Raw genomic sequence first — 11,764 nt, 5'->3', positions numbered from 1 at the left:
ATCGTTTGCAACTTCCGGTTCACGGGGACTTTAAACACTAACCGATCTCCCCCTTTATTAATATTGAGCTAAAGACGTAACACTTAGTTTTAACATGTGCTCTCCTTTAACAGTCAGAAGCAAAGCATGCTGGGAACTAAAAATCTGTTGTGACTCATTCCATGAATGTGTGTGTATGTGTGTATAACATGTATATGCAAATATTTATACAATAAAGGATGAAACTTTGTGAATATTACATGTGCTATTTTTGTCTTCATTTATTAATATTTTATATTCATTTTTATACAGGTGCTTAATAATTAGAATATCATCAAAAAGTTGATTTTATTTCAGTAATTCCATTAAAAAACTGAAACTTGGATATTATATTCATTCATTACACACAGCAAAATCCCCAGCGTTAAATTAACACTGAGAAGTGAGAATTATATAAACTATGAGCAGAGTGTTAAATGAACACTGAAGCAGTGTTAAATTTAATGAGATAATTAAGTGAATAATTTAGTGATGATTGAGCATTATTGAAGACACCTGATGTTAACAAGCAGAATCTCTGAAGGAGCAAACCGTAATTTTTAAGTCACCATTGTGGTGATCAGTGTTTGGTTTAGCTGGGCACTTGACCCTTAACTCATTAACTTTAGATTTACTTTGGCTGCTGTATGTGAATTATAATAGCCAGATTAACTAATACGGGCCCGGCGTCAAGGGGCTTGGGGGGGCTTAGCTTAGCTTAGATAGAATGACCGATTACTATTTCTAGATCCTACCATAACAGAATATAAAAATGGATATCCGAAAATATATGACAAGTCGGTCCCGTAGTTTTCCAGATGCGACCATCCAACAGCAACTCAGCAGACTTACCAGGTCCCAACACAACACTGACTGCTGTTCTGGCCTCGCCCCCCGGCTCAAGCACGCCTTAACCCCCAAGAATGCCTCTCGATCTTGGTGAGGATAAACCGAATCAGGTGAAGTTAAGACATTTCCCTCTTTGCCTTTGAGGCAACCAGCAACGGTCATTTGTTGCGTCATGGTATGTGTCTTGTGAGTGGTTGGAATACTCCGTGGAAGCAGATGCGGCATTTTGTTTCTCGTGCAGAAAATACTTAATTTCACCTTCAGTCTCCACTTTCACTGTAAGGGGCTTCAGCGATTGGAAGCACGCAGTAGAGGCGGGAAAAGGCCTAAATAAACATGCTGCGTCAAAAGAACATATGACAAGTATGGCGCTCTGGAAAGAGAGAGAAAAATGGACTGAAAGTGGACAGGAGATTTCCACCCTAGTTAACAGTAACCAGTTAGCTAGGAATCGCTACCATCTCTCCTCTATAGTGGACACGGTTGAATTTCTTGTGGTGAATCATTTGCCACTCAGGCGAAGCACAGATGCATTTGATAGTCTATCAGAGGGGGGGGGGGTGGACTTTTCCTTTCTTTATTTGAATATACCCTCCGCAAAGACCCAGAGCTTTGGAGTGTTGTACAGACAATTCCACACAATGCAACGTACACTTCTCACGACATTCAAAATGACGTTATTCCAACCATGAGCTGTCTGGTGAATGAAGAAATTGTTTGAGAAGTTGCAGATTCATGGTACACAATCAAAGTAGATGGGACACGTGACCCAACCGGAATAGAAAATATTTCCATTATCGTTCGCTTTGTCAAGAACAATTATCAAGTCACAGAGCGACTCCTTTCCATGACAACAACTGAAAAAGGGGATGCTGAAACCCTGACCAACAAGGTAATCGCAGAGCTTGAAAAGACTGGGCTGAGTACTTCTAAAATATTGAGCCAGGTGTACAATGGGGCATCCCTTATGTCTGGGAAAAACGGAGGAGTACAGAAAATCTTGCAGGACAAATTAGGAAGAGTGATTCCGTACGTGCATCGCTTCGATCATCAGCTCCACCTTGTGGTTGTTCATGCAATATCCACCGAGCCTGCAGTTGAAGACTTCTTTAATGTGTGTAATTTGCTTTATAAATTCATTAAAAAGCCAACCGTCGCTGTCTTGTATGGCGGGCAGCAGCTTAAGAGACTACTTGAACAGCGGTGGACAGGGCATCTTCAAACAGTCAAAGCAATTCTTAATTCTTTTCAAGACATCACTGAGTTACAAGACAGAGGTGCGCATGGAAGTACTTGGCCTGATTAAGGAAGTATCAGAGACGAACTTTAAATTCATTGCCCATATGGTCTATAAGATTCTCCAGCTGCTTGATGCTCCAAACTGCTAAGTGCAGTCAAATTAGTTACATGGGCGTCAGAATGCCTTGTGAAATTGTGCTGTGAATCTGACTTTTTAGAGATTTGGGAGAAGGCCGAAGACAATGAAATCCAAAACCTTCCAAACGAAAACACAACATTAACAAAGGCCTTAAAGAATATCTGATTGAGGAGAGCATTGGCCAGGCTCAAAGTGATTTGGGAGAAGAAGAAGAGCTTCGGCGTTTGTACTACAGTACTTTAGACTGGTTGAAGCACTTTCAGCTTTTGATCCACAGAATGACAGCACATTTTTGGATGCGCAACTCGTTCAACGCATACTAAACTTAACTAATTCGGAAGTGGTTCATTCAGAATTTGCTGTGGCCCAACAATTTCTGCGTAAAGACCTGTCTGGATTGGTTTCAAGTGGCGAGAAGATGACAGTTAAACAAATACTCGAGCGATATCATGCCACCCTTGAAGCTATGCCTAGTGTTCTCGCTGCAATGAAATGTGCACTGACATTTGGAGCTTCTACAGCTATGTGCGAAAACCCGTTTTCTACTCTGAACAATGTGTTCACGGACAATCGAAGGAGCATGTTACATCAGCGAAAAGCACATTTAGTGCAACTGGCATTTGAAAGGGACTTGACTAGAAAATTTTGGGATGGAACCCACATGGAACCCATCTGCAATACAGAAGCACCCCACCAGATGGCGTTTTAATATGTCACTGTTGAAAGATCCAGAATTTGACAGCTACTTCAAGAGAGAGTGGACATCTTTCCTTGAAATTAATGACTCTCCAAAGTCATTCAGCATCACTGCTCTGGGAAACATGGAAAGTAGTTTGATGGGGGAAAATTATATCATATTCAGTACATTAAAAAAAGGACAGAGAAAAGGAAGCCCAACTGGAAGAAAGAATAAAAGAATTAGAAATTTTACATGCAAATAATCAATCAGGAAGCATCTATAAAGAAATTAGAGAAAAAAAATTGCTTAATGACATAATAAACAAAAGAAACCAATTTCTGATTCACAGGCTCCGTCAAGAAACTTTTCACCATAGCAATAAATCCGGAAAATACTTAGCCAGTCAAATTAAAAGAAATAAAGAAAGAACAGCTATAACTGTCATGAAACTGCACACTATGGAACATGGACAGAGGTGATCCAAACGCAGGCTTTATTAAGAGGAGAATCCAGGGACAGGTACAGAGAAACAGGCAGGGGTCAAAACCAGGTATGCAGTCCAGATCAGCAATAAACAACGTATTCTCATCCTTTAACGTCATATAGAACGCTATATGCAAAAACGGCGCTATATACGCACATGGCACCCGTTATCGTTAATACAACGCACTGTGAGGGCTAAGTTTAAGTGTGGGGTAGGGTGTGCGTGTCATATTCACGCTAAAGGATTTATGACGTCTTGGGTTCGCGTGTTATATTAACGATAAAGGGTGCCATGTGCGTAGTATAGCGCCGTTTTTGCATATAGCGTTCTACACTTTGAACGTGGCATGATTGTTGGTGCCAGAAGGGCTGGTCTGAGTATTTCAGAAACTGTTAATCTACTGGGATTTTCACGCACAACCATCTCTAGGGTTTACAGAGAATGGTCCGAAAAAGAAAAAACATCCAGTTCCAGTTCTGTGGGCGGAAATGCCTTGTTGATGCCAGAGGTCAGAGGAGAATGGCCAGACTGGTTCGAGCTGATAGAAGGGCAACAGTGACTCAAATAACCACCCGTTACAACCAAGGTGGGCAGAAGAGCATCTCTGAACGCACAGTACGTCGAACTTTGAGGCAGATGGGCTACAGCAGCAGAAGACCACACCGGGTGCCACTCCTTTCAGCTAAGAACAGGAAACTGAGGCTACAATTTGCACAAGCTCATCGAAATTGGACAATAGAAGATTGGAAAAACGTTGCCTGGTCTGATGAGTCTCGATTTCTGCTGCGACATTCGGATGGTAGGGTCAGGATTTGGCGTCTACAACATGAAAGCATGGATCCATCCTGCCTTGTATCAACGGTTCAGGCTGGTGGTGGTGGTGTCATGGTGTGGGGAATATTTTCTTGGCACTCTTTGGGCCCCTTGGTACCAATTGAGCATCGTTGCAACGCCACAGCCTACCTGAGTATTGTTGCTGACCATGTCCATCCCTTTATGACCACAATGTACCCAACTTCTGATGGCTACTTTCAGCAGGATAATGCGCCATGTCATAAAGCTGGAATCATCTCAGACTGGTTTCTTGAACATGACAATGAGTTCGCTGTACTCAAATGGCCTCCACAGTCACCAGATCTTAATCCAATAGAGCATCTTTGGGATGTGGTGGAACGAGAGATTCGCATCATGGATGTGCAGCCGACAAATCTGCGGCAACTGTGTGATGCCATCATGTCAATATGGAGCAAACTCCCTAAGGAATGCTTCCAGCACCTTGTTGAATCTATGCCACGAAGAATTGAGGCAGTTCTGAAGGCAAAAGGGGGTCCAACCCGTTACTAGCATGGAGTACCTAATAAAGTGGCCGGTGAGTGTATATGACATTAAAGGATGAGAACGGGCTGCAATAAAACAATGCAGGGATAAGTCAAACGGGAAGACCAGATACAGACAGGGAGTCCAGAAACCGTGAAAGTGAAAACACTCGGAAACAAGAAACCAGGAAAACGCTCGAAGCAGTCATACAATACTAACAATACTGAGCAATAGTACAAAGGGCCACTCAGGCTTAAGACAGGTGCGCTAAACAAGATAATAGAACACAGGTGCATAAAATCAACCATAACCAGTCCAGGGGAAAAACATAATGGAAAAAATAAACTAGGAAGGAGTGCCCCCCAGAGGCACAAGCCGCAGATCGTCACAATAACCTCCATCAGAAACTCGGCAGGGAAGCTAACCAATTCACCAGTGGAGATAAACAAGATTACTATACAAAATTATACTCATCTGATCTGGACCCAAACTAAGAAGACATAACCCAATTCCTCGATGACACCATTCTACCAAAACTCAACATGGAACAAATAAACACACTAGAATTACCAATCACAAAAAAAGAACTTAACTCCGCATTGAAAAGCATGCAAAATAATAAAGCACCAAGTCCAGGTGGCTTCCCTGCTGAGTTCTACGAACATTTTTGGTCAACCTTATACCCACTATTTAGCTGAACAATAACAGAAATAAAACACAAGTTAAATAAAACACACTTATATAACTCCTTCCTAACCTAACAAAGACCTTTTGTTCACCTTCACATCGAACTATCGTCCTGTCTCACTTACAAATTTCGACATAAAAATTATTAGCAAGGCATTAGCCCATAGAATTGAACAAATTATACTGTATATAATCCATCCTGATCAGACCGGCTTCATAAAAGGTAGACATGCATCTAATAACACCCGCAGATTAATTTAATGCACTACTCATCAATAGAACAGAAAGATACTCTCATTGCCACATTAGACGCCGAAAAAGCTTTTGATAGGGTCAACTGGAAATTTGTATTCACCGCGTTACAAAAATTCGGCTTTGGAGAGTCATTTATTAACTGGATCAAGATTTTATACACATCACCATCGGCCACAGTCACAACGAACGGACTAACATCACAAAGCTTCACACTGCACAGGGGGACGAGGCAGGGATGTCCACTCTCTCCATCCCTATTCACGATTTTTATTGAACCTTTAGCAGCAGCTATCTGTCAAAACCCAGCAATCAAAGGTATTGAAACACCACAACAAACACATAAAATCTCACTCTATGCAGATGATATCCTACTATATATACAAGAACCCCTAGCATCTACTCAAGAAATAATTAAAACAATCCAGTCCTTCTCAAAAATATCCGATTATGCAATAAATCTTCCATACTCCCTTTACATAAAACCAAATGGGATGTGGCACCCCATCAATCACCAATACCTATTTGTCAAGATCACATCACTTACTTAGGCATTAAGATTTTCTCCAGACTGTCAGAGTTGGTAACACTCAACTTCACACCAATGTTAAAAAAAAAAGAAGACGATTTGCTCAGGTGGCTCAACCTCCCAATCTCCATAATCGGCAGGATAGCAGCAATAAAAATGACGATTTTACCAAAAATTAATTACCTATTCTCAATGATTCCAACTCACCCCACACTCACCTTGTTTAAATCACTAGACTCCATTATAACTCGCTTCTACTGGAAAAATAAAAACGCCAAGGATAAAACTCACTACACTACAAAAGAGTAAGGTTCAAGGAGGACTTGGCTTGGCTAGGACTTGGAATGGCTAACCAACTGCAATACATATACAAATGGATTCACCCCACCCAATCTGATATTATATGGCTAGATATAGAACAATCACTATGCAAAGAATTAAATATAGCTGACATACCGTTCCTCACCAAATCAATCAAACAACACACGTTTTAATGCAGTAACTATAGCCACCACTCTGACAGCCTGGTGGAAATTTCACCAAGTCACAAATTCTACATTAGCTCCATCTAACCACACCCCACTATGGAACAACCGTGACTTTATAAGCAATTAAAAAACATTGAATTTTCACACATGGGCAGAAAAAGGTATCACCAACATTAAGCATATTTTCAAATCCAACACATTTAAACCATTTCCACAACTGGCCCAGGAGTATGGCATCGGGAACAGTTCGAGGGCAAGAGTGCGGTTCGACTGAAACTTTTTCAGAGGCTCTTGGGGCATATGGCACCTGCAGTGGTGGGCATGGCAACACAGCACTCTCCGAGTACCAGTTACTCCGACTTGCCGTCAGACCTTCACCCCGTGGTCGAACCTCAGTTTTCTACGGGCCGGAGTGCCCCTGGGACGAGCTTCCCGGCATGTTGTCTTGACGAAAGATGCCTCCACCACGGGCTGGGGTGCCATGTGCAATGGACGTGCTGCCGCAGGCTCTCGGACAGGACCCCAGCGCCTATGGCACGTCAATTGCCTCGAGTTGTTGGCTGTACAGCTCACCCTGCGCAGCATGAGAGCCAGCATGTATTAGTCCGATCAGACAGTACCGCGACTGTAGTGTACATCCACCATCAAGGTGGTCTGCGCTCCCGCCGATTGTCGCAACTCGCCCGCCACCTCCTCATATGGAGTCAGAAGCATCTGAGGTCGCTTCATGCCATTTATATTCCCGGAGCCCTGAACTGTGCAGCCGACGAGCTGTCATGGCTTCAGCCCCTCCCTGGAGAATGGTGACTCCATCCCCAGTCGGTTCAGCTGATTTTGGACCAGTTCGGGGATGCACACAGATAGATCTGTTTGCCTCTCACAACTCGACTCATTGTGCCCTGTATTACTTCCTGTCCGAGGGCATGTGATTGGTGAATGCCGAGGGGATTCAGTAATAAGCGGATGGCAGTTTTGAAAATTTGTCAAAAAAAACGTTAGTACGGATGATGAGTTTTGTGATGGGGTTGCGGTTTAAATAATAGCCCATTCGCGCATCTCTAATACAAATGGAATATTACTCGCGAAAGGTCGGATCTGCTCCATCTTTTGATAAGTTTTGGTTAGACAACCTTGAATCCATGTAAGACACAATGTCATTATACATAATTCATGTCATTAGAATCAATGAATCCATGTCATTAGACACAACGTGCACACATGGCAGGCCAATGTGGTAGGCGTCACGTGACTGCGGTTTTGCAGTAACTGTCCCAGCCCTAATTCTGGTAGCGAGCGTTGCCCTTGGAGGAGGCAGACCCAGCCTTGACCCCCAACACATTCACCAGATTCTACAATCTCTGAGTGGAGCCTGTCATCTCATGTACTCGCTTCAACCAGCTAGTACTGGACCCGCTCAGGTGTCTTCGCTTGCTCGACATTCCAGTCTACAGACTGGTTACGTGCGATATTCTCCTCAGGTAAGCCTCATAAGCCCTGAGTTCCTGCAGTACTCCTGACATTGGTGCCAATATCTATTTCCTGTGCTTTGGCTAGGTGCATCACATGTGCATGGTCCCTCTCCTGAGCGACCCCCACATGTATTTCCACTGTAAGAGTGGAAGTGTAAGGTGTCTTCTTTGTGTTCAAGGTTGTTCCACCTTGCCACCCATGGGGCTGAAATATTCCAGTGTTCTCCATATGCACCCTTCGGGTCATGTGTATTCTCCAAGTCCCCCCCCCCCAACCCCAACATTTTCTCTAAGCTATGGGATATGCTCCCCAATGTACCTTGGTATTCCTTTGCTAAATAAGAGTGCTTCGTCCATGCCAGTCTCACGACAGTGATCTCAGATTTACGCAGGGCACTGGAAGACAGCTGAGAAGGTGGCATGATTAGACTGGTATCCCCATTCGTCGTCATCCGATGGAACTCCAACAGTTCCGTTTTCCTGCTACTTTCCGCTGTACTGCGGAGATCGCTTGAGTTCAGTCTCAGCTCCTAAGCAAAAAAACATGTCTGTATTCTGCCGGCATCCTCCTTTTATACTCACGAGGTAAGGCAGAGATACGCTAGGCAAATTCCGCAGGCCCATGGCATTTTTTTGCCATTGGCTCGTTTTATATTGATCGAAGTTGACAGGCTTTCTAAGCGAAACCCCATTCGTCGTCATCCAACGGAAAGTATTGGTTAAATCCGTAACCAAGACGTTACACATACTCAGACATGCTTCCTCTCACTGTTTCCCCCTTTTACTTAAACATGTTATGGAGTTGTTTCCTTGCCACTCACCATTGACTTAAAGGGTTAGTTCATCAAACAGATCTCAATCCCCATTGACTACCATAGTATGTATTTTTTCCTACTATGGTATTCAATGGGGATTGAGATCTTTTTGATTAAAACATTCTTCCAATTATCTTCCTTTGTGTTCAGCAGAACAAATAAACACATAGAGGTTTGGAACAACATGAGGGTGAGTAAATACTGACAGAATTTTCATTTTTGGGTGAACTAACCCTTTAAGATTTAAAGGATTACATTCCAGAAAAGTGCTTGGAGACAACATGGATTGTAAAAAGTGCTACACAAATAATTAATTAATTGGTAAATGTAGGATGTACTAACTTTTCCATACAAGATATGGGCATTTCTGTTTATTTACGCTGTACACATTATTACAAAATGTACATTCGAAGTAATTTGTAAGTCCTAATATGTTGGGGAAAAACAAATCCACTTTTTATGGTGTGTACAAACATTCACAGTACTTCAATCTTTAATACAATATGTAAATTCAAATTTCACACTGCCTGTACATACTCTTACCACTTCTGCACATTACATTCAATACTCGCAATAATCTGTATATAGCAGGTATTCTGTACATGTTATTCTGTGTTCTATACATGTTACTATTCTGTGTAGCTGTTGTATTTTATGTGAGTATTGGAAGTTTCAACGTGTTTTTTTTTCTTGCGGTAATTTTAAGAAAATGTCACAGTGCAAAATAATAATAATGGTCCTAAAATCGTCTTCATTTTCTTTATGCAACAATATAGTTTCTTTTTTATTTCATCTTGGGGTGAAACATGTTATTGACAGGTTTTGTGAAATTCACCCAAAAACATGTAAGTTGTTAATTAGACTAACTCTTTGCTGCATGAACAATATCACACATGTATACTGTTTAATACAGATGACTTTAAAAACAAATATGCTACTCAATCAATCAAACACAAGCCATCTTGGTGATGGACATTAGTTAAGTCTGTAGAATATAAACTTGGTAAGAGTAAGGGACCATGGAGTTCCCTTTAGTATGATAACTATAAATGTGAAAGATTAACATACAGTACAAATCCTGATATTGTAAGCAGCATATATATAAAATCTAATTAAAACAAAGATCAAACAGATGTGCTAAATCATTGATAAAAAAAAAATCTATTTCATTACAGTTATGCTTTTTTTCTCCTTCAAGAAATGAATGGGGTTGATAACCATCAAAAAATAGAAACAACTCACCCTCATATTCAATTTGTCTTACTTTCTTCCATGAAACACAGAAAATGATGATTTACCTTGCTTTCCCGCCTTGCAAAATAAGATCATATAACTGGTGTACCATAAAGATAGTCGATAACACAAGCATCCCATACAATAGCTTTGTGTGAGGAACAAACCCAACTGTGACAAATTTTACCCCCCCCCTCAAAAAAAAAAAAAAACATCAAAACTGACTGCCTTTACTGGGATGTGAAGAATCTTTAAGATGCAACAGCAAATGAGAATTAAGGGTAACACTTTAGAATACGGTTCCTTCGTTAATGAATAACTACACAAGAACTAATGAGTAACACAATATTAACAATCTAGTAACTATTATTAACTAACAAGAAACTCTGATTAACGAACTAGTAAGTAATAGCGCACAGACGAAAGTGGTAGTTCACTATTAAGTAATCAATAACTACTATTTTTTTAATACTTCCCAGAGAGCTACTGAAAAAGTTTATTAACAATCTAGTAACTACTATTAACTAAAAGAAATTCTTATTAACTAATTAGTAAGTAATAGCTCACAGATGAAAGTGTTACTAGATACTTCTGTGGGAATTACTAATTATTTGGATTCGTATTATAAAGTGAAGATCATTGGAACTAACTAGTAATTACTCAAGTGTTACTAAAGACATTTTCTAAAAGTATACTAAAGTTCACCAAAAATCTCAAACGGTTGCACAAATCATGACTAGATCATGTAGTAACTTGAGTAATTACTAGTTAGTTCCAATGATCTTCACTTTATAATACGAATCCAAATAATTAGTAATTCCCACAGAAGTATCTAGTAACACTTTCATCTGTGAGCTATTACTTACTAATTATGTGGATCCGTATTATAAAGTGAAGATCATTGGAACTAACTAGTAATTACTCAAGTGTTACTATATGATTTAGTCATGATTTGTGCAAACGTTTGAGATTTTTGGTGAACTTTAGTATACTTTTAGAAAATGTCTTTAGTAACACTTGAGTAATTACTAGTTAGTTCCAATAATCTTCACTTTATAATACGAATCCAAATAATTAGTAACTCCCACAGAAGTATCTAGTAACACTTTCATCTGTGAGCTATTACTTACTAATTAGTTAATACGAATTTCTTTTAGTTAATAGTAGTTACTAGATTGTTAATACACTTTTTCAGTAGCTCTCTGGGAAGTATTAAAAATAGTAGTTATTGATTACTTAATAGTGAACTACCACTTTCGTCTGTGCGCTATTACTTACTAGTTCGTTAATCGGAGTTTCTTGTTAGTTAATAATAGTTACTAGATTGTTAATATTGTGTTACTCATTAGTTCTTGTGTAGTTATTCATTAACGAAGGAACCGTATTCTAAAGTGTTACCGAATTAAGCACTACGAAGGAGGAGATCTGTCAATAACGACTTCAATTTTGGTCCTCACACAAAACGATTATATGGCTTCAGAAAACACTGTCTATACTGCATGAATAATGTGGACAACTTTTATGGCACTTTCTTTTTTTAACTTAACAGAATAAATCCCCTTCTAT

The 11,764-nt window shown here is 40.3% G+C and overlaps 1 pseudogene; it reads left to right on the top strand.

Moving 5' to 3' along the window:
* Window positions 1-941: 941 nt before the first annotated feature.
* LOC148977479 (uncharacterized) lies at window positions 942-2,173 on the top strand (annotated as a pseudogene).
* Window positions 2,174-11,764: the final 9,591 nt, after the last annotated feature.

This window comes from Pimephales promelas, chromosome 9 (genome assembly GCF_988280905.1).
Source record: "Pimephales promelas chromosome 9, fPimPro1.hap1.1, whole genome shotgun sequence".
In the NCBI taxonomy this organism is placed as follows: Eukaryota; Metazoa; Chordata; class Actinopteri; order Cypriniformes; family Leuciscidae; genus Pimephales; species Pimephales promelas.
This window is presented reverse-complemented; position numbering and strand designations above follow the sequence as displayed.